Genomic DNA, 22866 nt, shown 5'->3' on the forward strand with positions numbered 1-22866 from the left:
TGAAAACAAACTATTGGTCTGGAAGTCACTGGATAATTTCCCACTCTTTCATCTAACTGCTTGTGCAACACTGACTGTCCCTCAGCCCTCAAGTACAGAAGTCAATCCTGCTCTTCCACTCAGGACAGTAAAAAAATCACGTGTATAAATGTCCTATCTTTCAGTGCTGAATATTTATATAAACACATGGTACTATCACATTTAATGCAATGAACACAACTGACCACTGAGACATTGGTTTATGCTGGTGTGATTGCATGTGTCAGCACTCACCTTTTACTCTCTTGATTTGAATCTCACAGTTTACTCCCTTTCTTCCCATATTATCTTCATAACAACTTTATGCTTTTCTGAACTACCTGTACAAATGGTAACATGTCTTAAGTTATGACAGGCATGAATTTACACACATCAATTTGTTTGCAGCTGAGTCCAATGCATCCAGCCACTTTCTTTCCCAAAATTCTTCATCCCAAACAAATCTATCTGTGATCCACTTCCTACTCTGCTCTTTCTGAATGCCCTGTTGCCAGCTTGTCTCTTACAGCTTGTCAGTGTTTGCTTCTCTAGTGCAGATAATGTAATGTCCAGTCTCTCCTGACTGCGGGGACGGGGACTAATCTGTCTGTAAGGGAGCCTTATGTACTGTATACCAACCAGGCTGTATTGACTTCATTGCTTTTAGATTAGTCTATAGCACCAGATGGCCTTCTGTCTTTTTGGCACACTCACAAAATGGCCAGTCTTACTCTGCTGCTCCTGGGATGGTGAGTATTTGCACATGGGGGATTATGGCTGCATTCAGAAGTCTTCCCTTCTCTGCTAGATTGTTTTGGATTTAGAGAGGAGACTCCTGGATGCTCAGGTAGCATATCCTGACCTAGTCTGCCCCTTCTAGATAAAACAAATATGCTTCTTATTAGATTGGAAGAATCTAACTTGACTTTTCCAGTACATCTGGAAACAAGTGCATAGAGCTTTCTTTTCTCTCTAAATACATACCTAGATATACTGGAGCTCAGAATGAACAAAGGTGTTGGGAATGTGCAGTTAGCGAAACAAGGAGTAAAACTAGGAAAAATTTGTTGCAGACAGCTGGGGATCATTGAGCTTTGTTTGATTTGATCTGTTGGTTAGTAATGAGCAGAGACAAATCTGCTGTTGAAAAGTGATTCTAGAATAACTAGATTCATCTTCCTGGAGATCCTGTCGGAGAGGCCACTCCTATGACAGTTCCCACAGAACTCTAATTGCAATTTCTGTCTAGGAACATAGAAGCACAGCTCATGACATTGTCCTCTACAGCTGTCCAGCTGCAGCAGCAGCTCTTTGCTTTGCAGCTGTTAGTAGTTACAGCAACTTTGGGCATCTCTATTCCACAGAAGAAAGTGAAATTAGCTGTAAAGAGGACACTGCAATTCTGTGTGACAATTACGGGCCATAACGGTGACGTGTTTGACCTACAATTCTCTAATCACAGCTGCATGCTCTTTTGCAAATGTTAAACATTTCTCCCTACCCACTGAACTAGGGAGAGATGAGCTCTAGCAAAGATAAATGGGCTAAAAGGGTGGAGATATAATTTATGACAAGGAATTTGCAAAAATGTAGAAATTCAGAGTGCAAACTTTAGTTTTCCCAGAAGGCAAGATCCTGAACTCTTGCACCTTGCCTCTTCAATGACCCTTACCTCAGCAGTCCTCCTTTTTCCAAAATGACCTCACACTTGTTGTCTGGTCACCTTCTTTAGAACCAAAGTGAGAAAATGAGATGGCATTAGGTCTATTAACACATTTGGTCAAGTGAAACAGAGAGATGAGGAGTCAAGGCCTTGTCATCTGTGCTGAGCTGATGCAATAAGCTCTGCTGGGGTGTTCAGGTCTGGATGAGTACCTGGCTAGGAACAGTTAAAACTTTGTTCTCCCTGTTTTCATGCACTGTAGCTAAGAAGTATCATTTTGTGGCTTCCACAGTATATGACAAGACAAATTATTTGCAGTGAGCTCTTCTTGTACAAGTGGTCAACACACATTTCCTTACAGAGCCAACAACTAGCATATCAAGAGTGAAGACCTGGTACTTCATTAATTCACTTTCCTTCATGTTTTTTTATTTCTGGCTGTTCTTTTTTCAATGTTAAGTCAAATAAATCTCTTTGCTAATTTTATGGAGACATAAGTAACAAGGGATTCTTGGTCTGAGTGCTCATATATTAGCAGATAGCTTATCTTTGGTCCAAGGTTACAATGTTAGTGGATGACTGTCCTTGTGAGTTTCCCCTCTCCATTTCTGAATGATCTTGAGTTTATACCAGAATATCAAAATTGTGGATTACTAAACCTAACTTGTGGATTTCCTTCTTTAAGACTTTTAGGGAAAAGACATTAAAAGAAATTTGTAGTTTCAAAAATATTTTCTTATCACACCGGAGGCAATAGTTGATTTCTCAGTTGAGTTGTCAGATAATTCAAATGCTTTTAGAAGGAAAACAATCCAGAAGACTTTCTAGCTGAATTCATCCATCATCATGCATGGGAATTTCAAAGTGCCCATGGGGTATACAACACCCAAGCAGGGGGAAGTAACTGTTTAAATCACTCTTAAGGCTTTCTTTAAAACTGCAGTCTACACTCAGTCAATGTCATCAGAACATTTTTTCCTTGAGGGAAAGAGCTTAGCAGAGAGACTGGTGTTCTAATGTTCTGAAAAGTTCACTGAGTTATTTTGCCTCTGTAGGGGCAAAGGTGCTGAAATAACTTTAATTTTACATCTGTGTTTTCAAGTTCATTTGGACATAAATATTGCTGTTTGCCTCTTTCTTTCGGTCTTTCTTTCTTTCTTATGTAACTTTTGTACAAAATGGAAATTCTTCTCCTTCTAATGTGCAAAAGCAACTCTTTGCAATTCATTGTAATGGCCTCAGTTTAGGTAGTGTTCCTGAAGGGCATACAAAAATAATTTGGAGCACTCTTCTGACCATGTGATCTTCAAAAATGGCTAAAAACCTCTCAAACTATGAAGGGAGAACAGCTCATCCACAAATGAAACTCCAGGCTAAACAGAAATGTAGCCCTAATTTTCTTGATTATAGGTTTGAATGTGCTCTAAATGAGTTTCTTTCTTCAACTATGTGTAGAAATAAAAGCTACAGCAATCTCAAAACAAACAAACCAACAAACTTATCAGAAATACCCATCTTTTGCAAAGATTATTAGCACAATTCAGCATATACTTAATTCAAGCATGGAAGGCAACTTTCCCCCTTGTAAGCAAGAGAGGATGTTAGTGTTTATGAGATACTTTGGTAGGGAGAGGTAAGGGTTGGTACTGAGAGGCAGGGATATTACGTGAAACAGATGTCCTATGCTATTACTGTGAAAGTTTACTCCCAGCAAGCTATAAGAGAAATTCAGCAGACTCCTAAAGGTTTACACTAAAAATCTGTGGAATAAATAAATAATTTATTCTGTCAGTCAGGTTCTTCCCAGTAAAGGTTCCTCTTGACTGACTGACAGAAAAAGGGAACACATTACCACGGCCTCCAAATCCCTGTTGCTTAGCTAAAGTACAGCTCTGAGTTGAGAGGACAATGTTTGCATGTTGTAAGATTATGGAAACTGTGTGCAGTGGAAGGCTGGATGTTAGCTGGGTGAGTGAGTAGACTCTGAGCACTAAAGCACTGGTGTATGACAGTAGAACACAACACTGAAGGGATATCATATCACATGGGCTTCTCTAGACCAGAAAGGCAATGTAGGTTAGATAAAGTCAAACCGACAATGTTCTTTTGCTTGTTGTACCCTCAGAGGGAAGATGCTGGTTGAAGAGATTATTCTGAAATACTCACAAGCTGAGTTATTGATTAATGCTAGATATTCACCTCTTCAGATAAAGCACAGGGTTTTTTGCCTAGTAGTAAGGAAAAATTAAATAAAATGCCATTTTTCTCAAATCTATCTAAACAGATATTTTTTAAAGTATATTAATAGTGTTCCTATGCCAAAATTTTCCTTGTTTTTTTGAGCATTATGGCCAGCCAAGGATCACCATCAATAAGACGACTATCCCTATTTAGATCAACTGGCAAACATAAAACCCATCTGTGTGTTGTTTAACAGGTGCCATTTTAGATCCATGGGGAGCAAAGCAAGCTTTGTACAGATGGACAGTTATTCATTGGACCTATGCTAGCAGTATAATATTTATTCAGCCACTGCCTGCCTACAAGCTCAATATTTGAAAGAGCCAGTGAAAAATGTTTCTGGTGGAATATTTTCGTGAGAGGGAAATAGGAGGAGGAAGTAAAGGAAATTCCATTAAAAATTGTTGGCTTGCACTCACCAACAGTCTCATTTTGATCAAGAAATGCAAGTTCTGGCAAGAACTTGCTGCAATCCAAAGGCTTTAATTATTAATAGAAATATTATTAAGCAGTACACTTTTTGTGGAAAAGAAGGGAGTTCCTTCTGCTGACAGTAGTTGTATAAATTGAAATGGAAACTGGCAACTCACATCCACTATGCCAGGTAATGAATGATCCTTTTCTCCACTTAAGTCATCCCTTCCTTTTTGTGTTTTTTTTTTTAATTTTACAGATGACTTCAGGAATGGAGAGAAGGTTATATGAATATTTTCATCTATATGAAAAATGAAAAAATACAGGAAAAAAAAATTCAAAATTCGTTTTGCTAAGTCTAGTGAAAAACAATTGGTTGGGCTGACTTGTACCAAAGAGGAATACCTTTTGATGTGGAAAAAACCACTGTAGAGATTCTTTGGTTTACTATGCGTCTTCTGTGCATGTAGTGAAGTGATCCTCTTGACTTCAGCATCACAGAAATGCCTAAGGGACTAATGTAGTTTTCAATAACAGCTTGCTGCTTGTTCTGCAGTCTATGCAGGAGCATGGGCATACAGACATTTTATTCTACTTAAGTTCAGTAAAAGCATCTCCATGTAAATGACACTAAGTCTCCATCATGGAAAGGCAAGCAGTAAGCTCTTGGAGTAAGCCAGCTGAAGCTGTTATTAGCTCTATCTGCAGTTAGGTGAATAGTGATTCAACAGTAAGAAACAGTCATGGTGGTTTGGATGTTAAATATAGCACCCTTCATGTTGAAGAGTGGATAGACTCATAAAACCTAACATCATTTGTTGCAAGACTTGCAGATTTGCCAACTCTGAAGCACTGTGTTCAGCTTCTTGACTGTGGCCACCTTTTCTGTCAACATGGTTTCTAACTCAGATGAAAAAAGTGAGTGCAATATATAAGCATTACATATTTGATGTTAAAAACTGGCTTATGAGACCCTGGTAACAGGGGACATAACCAGGTATTATGTTATCTATTATTGCTTTAAAGAGACTCATAGTTGCTTCAGATTGGTTAAATTCTAAGATGTGATTAAAAAAATCATGATGACAGCAATTAAACTTGAACATAAAGCAAATTGCACTGGACAAAATTACTGTTTCTGTTACTACTATGGAAATATAAATACTACCAAAAAGAAAAAAAAAGTTTTAAGTACTGACATAAAAGGAAAGGAAACTGACATAAAAAAAGGACCAACTTTTGCCAATTTGGTATTATTTCTTTACAATCAGACTGTTAGAGTTGGAAGAAACCTTTAAAGATCTTCTAATCCAGCTCCCTGCCATGGGCAAGGGATGTCTTTGACAAGATCAAATGCTTTAACACCCAGTTCAGCCTGACCTTGAGTACTTGCAAGCATGGAGCATCCATAGTTTCTATCGTCAACCTGATCCATTGTCTTACCACCCTCATTGTAAAATATTTCTTCCTTATGGCCAATCTAAATTTAGCTTCTTTAAACTACTGCCCCTTGACCAAGCACTAGATGCCTTGGTAAGAATTCCCTGTCCATCTTTCTTATAAGCCCCCTTTATATATTGAAAGACCATGATAAGGTCTCTCCAGAGCCACCTCTTCTCCAGGTGGAACAAACTCAGCTTTCTGAGCCTTTCCTCACAGCCCTCTGGCCATTTCCATAGCCATGCTCTGGGACTCACTCTAACAGGTCAATGCTGTTCCTGTGCTGGGGGACCCCAGAGATGGATGCAGGTAGGTCTCATGAGAGCAATGCAGAGAGGGAGAATCACCTCCCTAGACTTCTTGGCCAGCTTTGGATGCAGCTCAGGATGCAATTGGCTTTCTGGATTGTAGGTGGAAAAAAATCAACCCCAAAACCATACTTTCTGGTTGTTTCCAAAAGGAAAAAAAAAAAAAAAAAAGGAGAACATCAAACCACAGTAGAAAAGAAATGGCATAATATTCATTCACAGAAGAAAGCACTCAGGATTAAGTTGTGAAAGTGTCCAAGAAAACACTGCTCTCATTATACCATGAAGAGCTGCCTATAATAAAGTCATCATCCAGTCCAGTCACTGGTGTGCATGGAGAGGGTAGACCCTTTTGCATGGATGGGCAAATATTGCCTATGCTTTATTCCAGAGTTTTAAAGAACATCCTGATCAGAATTACAGCTATTTGTATGGGTGGGACTGTTAACAAAAGAAGGAAGATCAGGTTTTCTTATAAGCCAGTTAGGTGATTCAGAGCAAGAAGTGGAAAATCAGAGGCAACCAGAAGCATTCATGTTATGTTTTAGAAAAATAATTTCTGAAAGTAGCTGCAAAGGCCTTGGCTGTTGCTATCAAGTTTCTGAAATGACCCTACTGAGCTTTTCTAAAATATATGCTTTCATTGATCAGAGACAGAAAGTTGAAAAGCACTAAAACAACATTGTAACTGCAATAGTTCAGTTTCAATGATGTTAGTCATCATTTATCTTACAGGCTTCGCTATTGAATTCTGAACTGCCAAGAATCATGCCTACAATGCAGATAAAAGATAAAAGAAGGATAGACATGAAAATATATTTTCAGGTAGTTCTGTCTTCCTTAGAACAAAGAAGATTGTTGCTTCAGAATAATATCAGCACCATAGCTTGGCTGTGCTCCCACCTGCTTTTACCGGCTGCCTCTCCTGCTCAGAGTTCTTCTCCTGTTTCCTAGTGAACATCATCCACACAGTCATATTTCTTTGTTTTTCATCAGTCAGACATATCCTTTTGTGCGTGTGTTGGGGGAGTCCTTCCTCCTGCTCCCTCTCCTGGAAGGTGTGAGAGAGCCCTGATATACTAAATGCTCCTCTTCATTTTCCCAGGGCCTCCTCAGCTTCCTTTTCCTTTGGAGACCATATGAGGTTTTCTCAATATGCTCTATTGTATTTTATATCTACGTTCACTTCTTATTTTGTATTATGAATTCATTTGTTTTCTTTGAGTTTGCTAAGTGCAGCTAGTCTGTGCATGGCTCATTACATTACTTCTAAACAGCCACAGCCAAACCACTGCCAGAAGCCCGTGTTGAAGAAGTGGTGTTTGTCTTGCTTCTTCTCTTGCTCAAGGAGAGTAATTGAGTTTGTATAATTCATGTTTTAAATTCATCCAATAAAAAAAGGAGATTCTTCGACCTGTTTTTTTTTATCCCCCAAGTGTGAAAATTAGATTTATCAGTTATTAACTTGTTTATTTTTTTAAGGTATCTAGCTTTGTGTCACTGTTGATTTCACTATTTGCAAACTGGCTTTGTCATTTTATTGATAGCACTTGAGTGAAGAACTCTCTGATAATATATGCAAACTCACAGCTCTCAACAAGCTTTACAGCTCCGTTAATGAGGGGATTAACAAGAGCACTGCAATGTATTTAACCTGCGGCACTAGCTCTGTTTCAATAAGACTTCAACAGCCTATTAAATGGAGTGGGGGCTCAATTAACCCAGACAAAGGCCACTCTACAGAACATGGCAGGGAGGACCACAGTTAGCATCTGCCTAAGCAGCTTGTTCCGAGCTGGAAATAAAGAGGGTGACATGTTCTCGCCCCGAGCTATGATATAACTGAAATGGTGATTCTAGTTCATCTGCGCTGACTGAATAGGTGCCGGCATTGAAACCCACCACTATCTCGCCATATGACAGTTTGTAAAACCCGAGTGCACTCAACGGTCACCCAGAGCCTCCTGCCTGCGAGCACCAAGGTATTGTTCCCAGGGAGCTTTCCCCAGCACAAGGATGCACTGCCGGCATGGTGCTACATTTGGACAGTCAGGGGACATCACGTCAGGAGATCTTTCAGGGAACGTTTTAACAATCTCCTGCCGGAGAGGGATTCGGCACGGAGGTGTTACTGGTCTTTATGTAATCTGATTATTTCATTGGAGGTTAAAATAAGAAAGGGAAAATGACACATAAGCAGGGTGGGAGAGAAACAAAATTTTCTAGAGATGCAAATTTTGCAACAGCAGCACCTCTACATTTCTCAGTTCTTAGTTAAATTTCCAGGATTTGTTTTAAAAGATGTTACTCGTGGTTAAACTTGTGTCGACAATGCTTTACTGGGTAAAGTTCTAATTCTTCCCTTGGTCTTGGGATGAGAAGAAAGGATTTTTGCTTTTCCTAGGGAAGAACTATCTGCAGAAGTCAGCTATTATTTTATTTGGTAATCTAGGTTTAGGTTTCTCAATAGATATTGTTACAGACCACAGGTCTTTATCACGAAATAGTCACTGATGGAAGAATGGCATTAAGGTGCAGTTATGTGCCCTGGTGTAAATCTAGAAAACATGTTGCAATTATTTGCAAAATAATTGGAAATGCTAGAAAGCAGTTTTTTTCCCTTGTTAAAAAGTAGAAAATAGCAAAATTTTTAGCTAACAAGCAATCAAAAATGCAAGAATAATAATGTCTACTGCAAAATTTGTTATATAGACAAAAAAAAATAGGGGATATGAATTCATACCTAGATTAATTGCAAATCCTTTCAGAAAACACAGCTCTGCTCAAAAGGGTGTGACAGTTTCATTTTCTCTTTTCCTTTTAAGAATGCTATGTGTTCATTAGAAAAACATGTGCTTATGAGTGTATACCAAGCAACAATCTTGGTATATCGCACATGCCATAATCTGGTGGCAAGGGCTAATAAATGAACTTGCATTGTTAGCAAAATAGAGGAGCTAGGTCTACCAGAATAATGTGGAAGAACTGTATGGGCTCTACTGAGTGCATAAGTGAGTGGTAAGTCCATGGCTCACCTGAAAATAAATGTATATAAGTCATGTCCAGGTTACAGAATCCAAACTGCATCTGGTTTTTTTTTTAGATATCAAGCATATGGATTCATCTGCCTTGTTTTCAGTGACAAACATGCGTAATGCTTGTTCTCAGGACCATTTATTCTATTGCTCTGTACCGTTGTTTTTATGTGACATTAAAAGCCAAAAAACCTTATGAATCCTTCCCTGATATGAAAGTTAGTTCTAGGTTTACGTGAAGTCTTAGATCTCAAGCCTTCCAAGGCAGAAAACATCTGCATTTCTAATGCAGAAAACAAACAAAAGACAATTTTTTTGTATCCCCTCCAGAGATAATTAAGAGACACAAAAGAGCAGAAACCCAATTACTTTTGCTTTGAGGTCAACTTTAAGTATTTCTGATTATCTTAGTAAGGACACGTGCTGCTAATTTTATACTTTCATGTAGAGGCTAATTTTCTTTCCTTGGGATCTGTATGTTATTATGGTTTGAGGATAAAATAGGTGAATTACCATAGCAATGTATTGATTTCCAGCAGGGAAAAATAAAGGGAAGTTATTAAATGAACACTGGTTTTCTGCTGGGATGTATTTGTTTTACCTTTTTAAGTCTAACCTGAGGTTAATAGGGTATTATTGCCTCAAATCACATCTAACTAGACATGCCTCATTGATAGAATACATGCATTATTGAAAGTTCTAGAGGTAATGTTGTTTTTAAAAAGAGGAGGGAAAATTAGAACAAATTATGCTGTTGAAAAATTAGGAATTGCATCAGGCCTTCAAACAAGCGTGTTAAGTAGTTTCTGTAGACTTGGGTGTACCTTCTTAAAGTTTATTTTGATTCCTTGAGCCTTTGGCACAGAGATGTCACTGTTGTGCTGGAAATTGCACAAGCATGTAGAAATCAGGATACAGGATGAGCACAGAGGGTGTGATGCTGGTGTTAGCAACAGTCTAATCCAACAGGGCAATTTTTTATTTCCTTTTCCTATCCAGTATATTCTCCCCAACAGTGACAACAGCAGATGCTATCTGGAACAGCATACAACCCTAGCTACTCTCTGCAGTCCTTTCCTCTTGCATTTTCCCACCATATGCAACTGCTGGATAAGGGATGTTAGAGAATGCACTACGCCTAATAATGTTAGTGTCTGCTTATGGCTCTGTTGTCCATGTATTTATTCAGACCTCTTTTAACCTGGTGATGTCTCCTGCATCCACGACTGCCTGTGGCAATACATTGCAGAGGTTCATTCCTGTTTGTTAAAACCAAACTAACAACTTAAAAAATAATTTCTAGGTGGGTCATCTATTAACAAATAACAAGGGGTGTAACCCCTTGTTCAAATAGTTTGGAACTTGCTGTATAACCACTCACCTTGTCCATTGCCATCATAAGCTTCTAAACCTGTCCTGTCAGCCAGCTGCTGTCCAACTTGGAGTTCTGTCCAGTTTAGTCTCTCACAAAGGAGGAGCTCGCCTTAATTATTTTATTTGCTGTTCTCCATACTTTCTTAGCTTTGCTCTGTCATTTTTTTAGGTATGGAACTGCAAATGGTACTTAAAGAAGTTCTTGTTTATCATGTGCATCATTCTCTACTCATTCTTTCCCTTTAAGTCATGGTCATTGAATGATAATAACAATTTAACCATAAGACAATAACACATTAGACAAAGTGATATAATAGGAGAAAAATTGCTTAGCACACATTGCTACTACTCCTTTTCCAAACAATTTTTTTGTCATTAGGAAAAACATACACAATATATAAGCAGCAGATAGATTTGCTCCCTGTCAGTGCCTTACCAGCTATGCTGGCTTTCAGCCAGACCAAGTTAACTGGAATTCAATTAGCATCTTTGACACTTTTAAGCAGTTATTTTTCTACTTTTATTGGCAACTGATTCCCTGTGAGTTTAGCTGCACAAGAATGAAGACGTCTGTTAATTTTTCAGCTTAATGAATGGCTTTCAGGAGAGAACAGAAATCAGCGTAGTACTGGAGGTTGAAGTGTGAACAGGAAATGAACAAGTTTGTGTATAACAAAGAGCAGTATTTCAGAATGTAAATAATATACAAAATGTAAGTCATAGGAATAGCCATTAGGAAATCCATTAAGTTCTCTTCTAAGGAAAAATATAGACAGTGTTTGTCTTAAATTCTTACCAAGTTACAGAGAACAGGAATGCATTGCAGGTGTTTGAGGCAAAAAAACTGGAGGATGAAAGCAAAATTATAAAGGGTAGTTGAAAGTAAGTACACAAAAAAATCCTCAGTCCATAAAGATAGATCTCACAGACAATTTATCCATAAAATTAAGAATTATGGTTTGTGGAATCAAACCCACATTCTCTTGTTTTTAGATCCCCAGGTGAAAATTGTTTCCTTCAAAGGATCACCAAACCTGGTGAGAGGTTAGATTGTGCAGCTTTTGATTGTCACAATAAACCAGGAGTTCAGGAAGAGACTGAGAAGCATTTGAGCAAAGAAAATGAACATCTTTCTGGGATACTTGGATAGCTGCCAGCTCACACATTAAGCTCTGTTTTCCAAACCAATTGTTCTGTTGTTCCAAGTGAGAATAGTCTTCATCCTTTGCCTGGACTTCTTGTTTTTTCACAAAATGAATTTACCAACCTAAATTTACCAGCCATGTAGGGTTTCTTTTCCACAACTTCCTGATGTATCAGCATTTACCATGCATTGATATAATTTATATCAAGCAGGAGAAAATGATGCTAGGTGAGTATTACAGAGCTCCTGGAAGATACTCAGGAAATGCAGTTTGATCATGCTTTTTGCTTTTTTTGTTGTTTTTGTTTATTAAACACTAGTTTGCAATAAACAAAACAGCTATTAATTATTAGTGAATATTTGTAACGCTGGACTCTTTTTCAAGGCTAAATACTGCTAAATGCTGCTAAATCTATAATACAAATGACTGCCCAGAATTAAAGCTATTAGCCAGCATGAAAGCTGTAATTATACCATTAATTGTTTATGTCCTGAAAAATATTTGTAACAGATGCCAAACATGGGATTAGGTACATACCAGTAAAGCCTCATTTATAGATGGTTTTCAAATGCTGTAAATTACTTTATGATTATCAAAAGCATGCACATATGAGAAAATGTGTGAATGAGTTTGAATTTTTCAGCCAAATCAGAAATATGGAAATTGCTTTACTAAATCAGACCTACAGTTAGAGCACACCATTCAGTGCCTGACAGTGAATGACACTAAGGTGTGTATTATCCTCTAATAATTAAGTTCTAGGGAACCAGGTTTGGCATCCCTTCAGGAATTTTATGGTTGGTTATGATATATATGGAATCTTTTGATATCTATATAATGAAGTCAAATCCACTATTTAATCTTCCTGTGTTCTTGTTTTCTTGGCTTCTCATGACAGTTCTACAGTCCAGCTAGAACTTGTGTGGGAAAAAATTCCTCAAATTTTTTTAATGTCTTCCAATGTAAATGAATGCTCAACTTATCCTTGTAGAGTGGAACTCTCTTATGCTATGCATTTTTGAAATAGACTTCCACTTTAATTCTTTCTTTTCCTAGTTTCTCCAGTAACAAGGAGTTGAAATAGGTTGTTTCCTGTACTTGTGAATATTGACTCCCTGCAGGTAAGCAGGATAAATGGATTAGGTGAGTGTGTCAGTTATTTCTGTATTCTAATCACTGACTTTAGTTAGGATTTTGTCAATTATTCTCATAGTTATAGAGGGTTTATGTCAACAGGAGCTAGAATGATGATCACTGACCTTTGCTTTTGTGCTTTTATTGAAGCTGAAAGAACTGAGATGGAAGAGGAGCAAGAAATATGTTCTTTTCATCCTCATCAAACTACTTATGATCTTTTGTCCTCATTGAAGCTCTATCCATTTTTTGTTCAGAAAGTTTTTTTGAGTATTTGAAAACATGCCAGTTCTGAATGTTTATAGAAGATATACAAGATCTGTTGTACTTAGGACCACAGAAATAATTTTAATTCTTTTAGCCACTTATTTATTGAATGTGAAAATAGGTGCTAGCCTATGTACATTCAAGTTAATACCTTAATGAACTTGGGAGCATTGAACATACTAACAATAAAAATTAATAAGTCACAGCCAGCAATTATCTCAGGTAATCTGATGGAGTGGTGGTAAGTTGATCCACTGATTTTTAATGTTTTCTACACATGTATAGACAGATACATTGGAAATATCTGTGTTTCTTAAACCTGTAGGTGGTAATGTCCATTCTGTAAGTTTTGTGCAAAACAATAGCTCCAAGTTGTTTGGTCACCTCTTCTTTTGCTGGTGCCATGTCATGGCCCAGTTACATATAAGCATTATTTTCTGGAACAATCTCTGACTCTGCTAGGCAAAGCCGAAATCTTCCACTGTTTTTGGGTTCACACACTGCAACTTGACATTAGGGAAAAGAGGAGATAAACAACTACAGGAGGGAAAGTGAGAGAAGGAAACACTTGTGATGGAACTGCTCATCTCAGACTGTTAGTGGTGGGCAATTTTCTCAGATTTGTTACGTTTTACTTTGTTTTGGCTTAACTGGTGTGCACTGTTGCTATGTGCACTCTCTGGCTTTCTATGTTGCCTGCACTGCTGGTGAGAAGTGGAATCGTATTTTATCAAAAGGCTGTCCTGTGGATCAGATCTGTGCACAGGCTTTTAGAAAAGCTTAGCACTTGGACCTGAACTGAAAAAATACAGCTGCTACTTCTTTCATTTTAGATAAATTTTCTTCACTCCTGTAGCAAGATGTTGTGGTAATTGTTATAAAGGTAGTTGTATATATAATGCTACCTCCAATTATTTATTTCTGGGGAAGATGGATTTGTCCATCCATGCTGGCCCCAGATACCCTACTCAGTCCACCTGGAGCTGCTCACTGCCAGTGTAATTTTAAGTGAGATGTCAGAAAGTTAGTTTGCAAGTTCTTGAATTTGAGTAGTTAAAGGGGGTTGGAGGAGATGGGAGGGGTTGGAGAGGGTGGTGTTGGTTTGTTTTTTTCAGAGGAGGGTGTTTGTGGTTTTGTTTGTTTGTTTGAGGTTTTTTGTAGGGGGAGTTATTTTGGTTTTGTTTTGTGGGTGGTTTTGTTTTATTTTGGTTTTTGCTTATACACACACACACACACACATATATATATATATATATATATATATATATATTCACTCTTTTGTACCAAGGAACATCTGTTCCTGTAAACATCTCAGCAAGGTAGGAGTATCAATGATGCTGGTGAAAAGATCAGTAGTGGCTTTAATAGTGTGGTTAAAGATCTGTGTGTGGAACATTGTAGTATGTTCCAATATAAGCCAATAATGATTGGCTTCAGCTCACTTTAATATAGGGGTTTTATTCTTTTTTTAAGACATTAAGTTCACCCCTGTGGACAGCACTTTAGAACCTGATACAATAAAGGAGGCTTGTACTGGATACGGCCTCTACATCATGCCCAAGCTTTTAGCTGAACACCGATCTCTGAAGACAGAAAGCTGCTTTTTTCTGTCTGCCTTTTGCTATGCTCAGTCTCTTCAGTCAGTTGTAAACAAAGGAAGAAAGGACTTTTCTAGATACTCATTTAATCTAAAGTGTTAACTGTAGCACTCTTTCTGCTAAGGGAAAATTGTAGTATCTATTTGACACAACAGGGAATGATAAAGGTAAAAATATAAACTAAACAACTACTTACTTTTTTCTTCTGTGTTTGTGACAACAGATGTGACTGGACCATCATGATCTTGAGAACACTGGAATACTGACCCTAACACTAGTTTTCATACCCTTTTAGCCTTTCTGGGTGGGGAAATGCGGATGTTATTTCTCTGTCATCAAGGGAGAAAAGACTGACACTTCATAATGTTAAGACAAGACTGTCAGACTCCACTGGAAATAACGAAGTTTGACAGTTCCTGGGTTAATACTGCAAGTACCAATCCTGTAAATTTCAATTAGCCCTGACAGCAGTAGGGCTTAACATGATGTTTATGTGAAGTGGTATGTTGGTAGCTTTCCTTCACACTTATGAGGAAAAGGATCTCTCTCTCCTCCTTTCTCTGTCTCCCTCCCTCCCTGCCCCCTCTCTTGCTGGCACACACACACACATACATACACACAGAGCAGGGTTCAGTCTTCACCCTATTCATCCTAATTATTTCTTGAGATGTCATGGAGATCCTTTAAGTGTCTCAGGCTGTCTTTGGACAGTGTGGACAGACTTAGAAGTCCAGCTATTCAGAACATATGTATTAAGAATGGGTGCCTAAAACTTGCCACAAAGCATTCCAACTTTATCATTTAAAATTTTCACAAACACTCCACTACCTGAGCTCTGTGGAGTCCTGGTAAAGGCAAGACACCAAACCTGACGCACACCTTCCTGCATAAAGCTAGTTCTGGTGCAGTCCTACTGTTGCCTTCCCCTCTGGGAAATGCAGCTTTGACTGAGAGCAGCTTTGCCAGCTAACAATGTTTGGTCCCTTCTCTGCTTTTCCCTGCGGTATGTACCAGTGAAGAGGTACCTCTGTATACAATGTAATCACAGCTGTGCATCCACTTGCTTTAGATTATTATTGATGTCTACCCCAACTTCTTTCAGCAAAACATGTCTTTTTGCAACGTATCTTGTGTCAGTTCCCTGAATGAAATAAGCTTTTACAGGCAAGAAGTAGTTTTTTAACTGTGTCCATGCTAGCACTCTGATATTAGTGATGCTGCACTAAAATCACACCTCTAACCAACTCTATGCTACACACTTCTTTACCAGCAAAAGTTTCTAATGCCATCCTGCTGTCATTGGTCCTCCATGTCAATTTGGTGCTAAATATAGGTGTTATGTGTGAAAATTTTGGCCTACCTGCTGTTCTTAAGAGAAGTCAACAATAAGCCTAGGTTGGGCAAAGGTTTCTCTAGCATAGTTTAAACATGTTACCAACAAAAAGCTATCATATCTATGCTTGAGATGACCACAGGTATTTTTTTAAACAAGTAAATGTGACACGTATAAAAGCGCAGGACAAATAACAGGTAGATGGGCTTAGAAGGCACTGAGCAGTGAACTTCTGTCAGTGGCTTCCTTGTTAGCATCCAGGACAGACATTTAGTGCATGGCTTTGAGCCTTTTGCATCAGCACTATGGTGCTTTGCAGTGTCAATGTGTTTTAATTACTCTTCCATGTTTGTGCTTTAGCTTCTGACTGTGGCGTGGTATAATCATCATCAGGACTGGCTTCTCTCTGCTCCCACTGAGACTAGAGGGAGAGGGTATTGAGTACATTGGACAGAAGGAAAATAGCGCTAGGGCTGGGTTCTCTCTTAGCAGTTAAAGATAGCAAAAATGTATTTTAAAAACACATGTTAAAGATAGTAAGAGCCTGAATAAGACACACAATTTTTAGGTTCTATAATAACACTGAAGCTGATCTATTGGCACTCTTTCCTTCCTGCACCACCTCTGTCTCTCTCCTGATCCCCTATTGCAGTGGTTGAACTTGCTAAACCAATAGATGTGCAGCAAAAGAATGAACAATTTAGTGCTGAATTTTCTCCAGAGCTGCTGCCATAGAGTGGAAGTGTAAAGCTGGAAGAGGTGATGCAGCATTGGAATGTATCAGTAGAAGCAGAGCAAGAGGGAAGCAGTTCTCTTTTTTCAGCTGATGGCAAGTTATTAGAGCATCTTGGACATGAGATTTGCCCATATTTTCAGCAATCTTGCATTTAATTCAGTGCAAATCTTATTTCAGCATTCAGTCTTATCAGTCACAAACTCAGGAAAGTTTGCTTAAAATTTTATGATAATACAATAAATCTAGGATATGTTATGTTTTTCATAGGTCTTGGGCACCAAATGCAGCTGTCAGAGGAAAGATATTTGAGTTGTTCAGCAAGTTGAATTTTCTTCTAGATAAAAATCTTGCCATTCTAGAATGTTTTCTGCATGGACATAAGATAATCAGAAAGAGATAGTGTTAAGGAATAAATTCTGAAAAGTCACAAATTTGATTAAGTGAGAAATGTAAAAATTTTGGATTTGAAATTAATCTCATGTTAAAAAAATTCATAAGGCTGACATGGAGCATTTTCTAATTTCAATCTACTGAGTTGGAAACATGGAAAAATTAATGAAAATGACTGCTTGCCTGTAAAAACTGTGAAAGAAATGCATTCTTCTAATGGGAAAAAAATCAAATAGCTCAAATATTCATATATTCACATATTCATTGTGGCATTCTGTGTATGCTTTTATTTGTCCTATAGTCTGTCTGTCTTGTATCCTTCCGTTCTTCCTCTTCCCACCTCTCTTGTTACTTGTTAGGTGATTCACTTAACACTTTGCAAGTGCCTCTTCTGTGCTATGCATATTCAATTTATCAGAGCTTCTTAGAACAGGTGTCCTCAGGAGAGGAAATCTTTTTCCTTCCTGGCCACACTTTCTCTAAACAAACAGCAGACTGCAGTAATTGTCTCAAGAATTTAGAGTCAGACAGCAAAGGTGAAGATTCTCTTTTTTTGCCTTGTCTAGCAAGTGTGCTGATTCACTTCAGAGAGCTAGTTCCTCTTCAGAAGTAAGAAAATTAAAGTTCCTCACTGGAAATAAGGACAGAGGCTGTTTTTCCTTTTTCTTTGACTGGGGACTCCTACTGTCCTGGAAGTCTTTAAGTTGCATTTCTTTTAAGAATCAAATTTTTGGAAGAACACAGTCCTATCTACAGCTTTGCTCTGCTGAATTATTGAAGGTTTTATAATAGCTTCAGTGGGATAAAATCAAACCAACAGTGGATACAGTGCAAAACCCAGTCCTATCTCTTTTGTATTTTCACTGTTGTTTTCATGTGTCCCATCCCCAGTTTCACAGACTGCTTTCAGGAAGAGACAACATTCACACAGTGAAGTCATGTTAAAGTATGAGGGGAGTGTTCAACTCAAAAAGAAATTTCCTTCTCTTGCTTTCATTGGTTCAAAGGTTTTGAGCCTTTTGCATCAGCACTATGGTGCTTTGCAGTGTCAATGTGTTTTAATTACTCTTCCATGTTGGTGCTTTAGCTTCTGACTATGGCATGGTATAATGCAATATATGGCAAAATAACTCCTGTAGGTTCCTGACTCAGAAAAGCTTAATCTTCTACCATTTGGTTCCAAAGAGTCCAGTGAGTAATCTTGCGTGAAAGCAAGTCACTGTTGCTTACTCAGGAGTTTTGTACATAGTTTAACTTTAGATTCCACTGTGGTGTCGTCCAATTCAAAGCTTTTATACTTGTATATTTTTACATAGTTGTCTTAGTTTAGGGCAAATTAGGAAGGAAAACTCCAAATGGGGATTTCCCCAGGGAAATGCCCCTCCTCACTAACTGGTCCGGGAAAAGAAAAAAAAATTCCTTAGAGAGAAGTGGAAAAAGCTGTTTATTTAACAGAAATTGAGTAATATTAAATAATAAAACTTTTTGCTGTTCGATGGGATGGCAAGTCTAGGAAGAAAAGTCCTTTTCATGTGGTGTAGCTCGGCTCGCTCAGGTTCTTATCAGTCCTTCCAGCGCTGGAAAGTGCCGAGGCCCAGGCCCCGGTGGGCCACAGGCGTGAGCTCCCGGGGTTTAGCTGGGTGTTCAGTCCAGAGCAGGCTTGCACAGATCCAAGAAAATTGGGAAAAAAACAAACAAAGGTTTAGGGAACTCCTCTGCCTCAGCTAGCTAAAACTAACTAAAATCCAGAGAGAAGCTCTGTCCCGCTGTCTGTCCGTGCTGCAGACACCACAGTCCAGGAGCGGGATGTGTGGGAGTGATGTTTTTCCTTAACACAAACTGCGCGCTTCTTCTTCCCCCTTTCTTGCTCTCAAAGCCAGTCTTAAAGGTGCAGAACTTAATATATAACATAAACCAGACGATTGGGGATACCAGTATCATAAAGTCACCCCAGGACATTCCACCCCTTATCCCCATATCGTCAACTTATTATCAAAATTAATATATATATATTTTAACCTTACAACACATACATTATATACAGACAAGGGCATTTATTCATGATTTTTACTTAACTATCAGATTTTCCTGAGGTACACATTGTGTTGTTCTATCTTTCCGCATTATCTACCATGTGTAACTCGGTTTTTGAGCAAAAACAACTCTACGAATGGGTTTGTCTGCACTTGAAGTAGAATTGATTTAAATTGTCTTTCTTAACAAACTTCTGAGATGTACTGCTGGGACTTTGTCTCCGTCTACTTTATGCAGGGGCTCGGATTGGGCTGGGCCTGCTCGATTGGTGGAACCTCGGGTATTAACTATCCAGGTGGCCTTTGCTAGATGTTGCTCTTAATTTTTGAAAGATCTCCCACCTAACGCTTTCAAGGTAGTCTTTAACAGTCTATTGTACCTCTCTACTTTTCCCGCAGCAGGTGCATGGTAGGGGATATGGTACACCCACTCAATGCCATGTTCTCTAGCCCAGCTGTTTATAAGGTTATTCTTGAAATGAGTCTCATTGTTTGACTTAATCTTCTCAGGGGTGCCATGCCTCTAAAGGACTTGCTTTTCAAGTCCCAGGATGGTGTTCCGGGCAGTGGCATGAGGCACAGGGTAGGTTTTCAACCATCTAGTGGTGGCTTCTACTATTGTGAGCACGTAGCGCTTGTCTTGGCGGGTTTGGGGCAGTGTGATGTAGTCAATCTGCCAGGCTTCTCTATATCTATATTTGGACTACCGCCCACTGTACTATAGCGGCTTCAACCTCTTGGCCTGCTTGATCGTGGCACACGTCTCACAGTCATGGATAACTTGGGAAATACTGTCCATGGTTAGATCTATCTCTCGGTCTCGTGCCCACTTATAGGTGGCATTTTTATCCTGATGGCTTGAGGCATTATGGGCTCATTGAGCTAGGAACAACTCTCTTTTGTGTTGCTAATCTAAGTCTATCTTTGACACTTCTATCTTTGCAGCTTTATCCACCTGCTCATTGTTTCGGTGCTCTTCATTAGCTTTACTTTTGGGGACATGGGCATCTACATGACAGACTTTCACAGACAGTTTCTTTACCCTGGTGGCGATGTCTTTCCACTCATCAGCAGCCTAGATTGGCTTTCTTCTGCGTTGCCAGTCGGCCCTTTTCTACCTTTCTAGTCATTTCTACAGAGCATTGGCTACTATCTATGAATCAGTGTAGAGGTAGAGTTTTGGCCACTTCTCTCTTTCAGCAATGTCCAGGGCCAGTTGAACAGCTTTGAGTTCAGCAAGTTGGCTTGATCTACCTTCTCTTTCAGTGGCCTCTGCGACCTGTCGTGTGGGGCTCCATACGGCTGCTTTCCACTTCCGGTTCATCCTTACTACGCGACAGGAACTATCAGTGAACAGAGCATAGCGTGTTTCTTCTGCTGGCAGTTGGTTGTACGGTGGAGCTTCTTCAGCTCGTGTCACTTGTTTCTGCTCCTCTTCATTAATGAGACCAAAGTTTTCACTTTCCGGCCAGTTTGTAATTATCTCTAAAATCCTAGGGCGATTTGGGTTTCCTATATGGGCGCGCTGCGTGATAAGGGCGATCCACTTGCTCCATGTAGCGTCGGTGGTGTGGTGGGTAGAGGGAACTTTTGCTTTGAACATCCACCCCAGCACTGGCAGTCGGGGTGCCAGGAGGAGTTGTGCTTCTGTGCCAATCACTTCTGAGGTGGCTTGAACTCTTTCATAGGCAGCTAAGATTTCCTTCTCTGTGGGAGTGTAGTTGGCTTCGGACTTTCTGTAGCTTCGGCTTCAGAATTTCAGTGGTCGGCCTTGAGTCTCCCCAGGCACTTTCTGCCAAAGGCTCCAGGACAGACCGTGGCTCCCGGCTGCAGAGTAGAGCACGTTCTTCACGTCTGGTCCTGTTCTGACTGGGCCAAGGGCTACTGCATGGGCGATTTCCTGTTTGATCTGAGCAAAGGCTTGTTGTTGTTCAGGGCCCCACTGGAAAGTGTTCTTTTTGCGGGTGACCAGGTAAAGAGGGCTCACAATCTGGCTGTACTCAGGAATGTGCATCCTCCAAAAACTTATGGCACTTAGGAAAGCTTGCGTTTCCTTCTTGTTGGCTGGTGGAGACATTGCTGTGATCTTGTTGATGACATCAGTAGGAATCTGACGCCGTCCATCTTGCCACTTTACCCCCAGGAACTGAATTTCATGAGCTGGTCTCTTAACTTTGCTCTTCTTGATGGCAAAACCGGCTTTCAGGAGAACCTGGATGATTTTCTCTCCTTTCTCAAAGACCTCTTCAGCCGTCTTTCCCCAGACAATGATGTCATCAATGTACTGCAGATGTTCTGGAGCCTCACCTTTTTCCAGGGCAGCCTGGATCAGTCCATGGCAGATGGTGGGGCTGTGCTTCCACCCCTGGGGCAGTCGGTTCCAGGTGTACTGCACTCCCCTCTACGTGAAGGCAAACTGAGGCCTGCATTCTGCTGCCAGAGGAATGGAGAAAAATGCATTGGCAATGTCAATAGTGGCGTACCACTTCGCTGCCTTGGACTCCAGCTCGTACTGGAGCTCCAGCATGTCCGGCACGGCAGCGCTCAGCGGTGGAGTCACTTCATTTAATGCACGATAGTCCACAGTCAATCTCCATTCTCTTTCAGATTTATGCACAGGCCAGATGGGGCTGTTGAAGGGTGAGTGGGTTTTGCTGACCACCCCTTGGCTCTCCAGCTCTCGGATCATCTTGTGGACGGGAATCACAGCATCTCGAGTTGTTCTATATTGTCGGCGGTGCACCGTTGAGGTGGCAATTGGTACTCGCTGTTCTTCCACTTTTAGGAGTCCTACTGCAGATGGGTTCTCTGACAGTCTAGGCAAAGTGTTCAATTGCTTGATGCCCTCTGTCTCTACAGCTGCTATCCCAAATGCCCACCTAAGCTCCTTTGGGTCCTTAAAATACTCATTTCGGAGGTAGTTTATGCCCAAAATGCATGGGGCCTCTGGGCCAGTCACAATGGGGTGTTTCTTCCACTCATTCCTAGTCAGGCTCACATCAGCTTCCACTAAAGTAAAGTCCTGTGATCTCCCTGTCACACCAGCAATAGAAACAGATTCTGCCCCTACATATTTTGATGGGATTAGGGTGCACTGTGCACCAGTGTCAACCAAGGCCTCATATTTTCGTGGTTCTGATGTGCCAGGCCAACGAATCCACACAGTCCAAAAGACACGGTTTTCTCTAGCCTCTACCTGGCTAGAGGCAGGGCCCCTTTAAGCCTGGTTATCTTTCTTTTCTTGGGTATATGTCTTGGAGGTTCCTTCAAGGGAGTCAGACATGTCATCATCATACTTGTCAGTTTGACTACAGGTTACTGGAGCGGCTTTCTTTTTGGTAGAGTATCCCCCCTGAGTCTTGCTGTCTTCCAATTCAAGCATCCGTTTTGCCAGAGCAGCAGTAGATTTTCCATCCCATCTTTTCATGTTTTCTCTACAGTCACGTAGGAAAAACCACAGCTCAGCTCGTAGCTTTTTCTCTCTATCTGGGGAACTTCTGCGTTGAGTACCAGGGCTCCTGGTCTGTACTGCCGAGACTGGAAGAAGGTCTTTCCTGAGTTTCTTGAGATTCTCTTCTATTTTGTTTTGGAAGTTTTGCATATTTGTTCTCACAGTTGCAATTGTTGCCTGCATGGGGCCATGCACGGTATCTGCATATGCTCGAAGCTTCTTCGCCATATCCAGCACAGTCTCCTCCCGGTCATCTCGCTTCATTGTTGCTAAAGCAGAAGCGTAT

Source organism: Pseudopodoces humilis, chromosome 1, assembly GCF_049639895.1.
Source record: "Pseudopodoces humilis isolate 2021_Gansu_Grassland_sample_001 chromosome 1, ASM4963989v1, whole genome shotgun sequence".
Lineage (NCBI taxonomy): Eukaryota > Metazoa > Chordata > Aves > Passeriformes > Paridae > Pseudopodoces > Pseudopodoces humilis.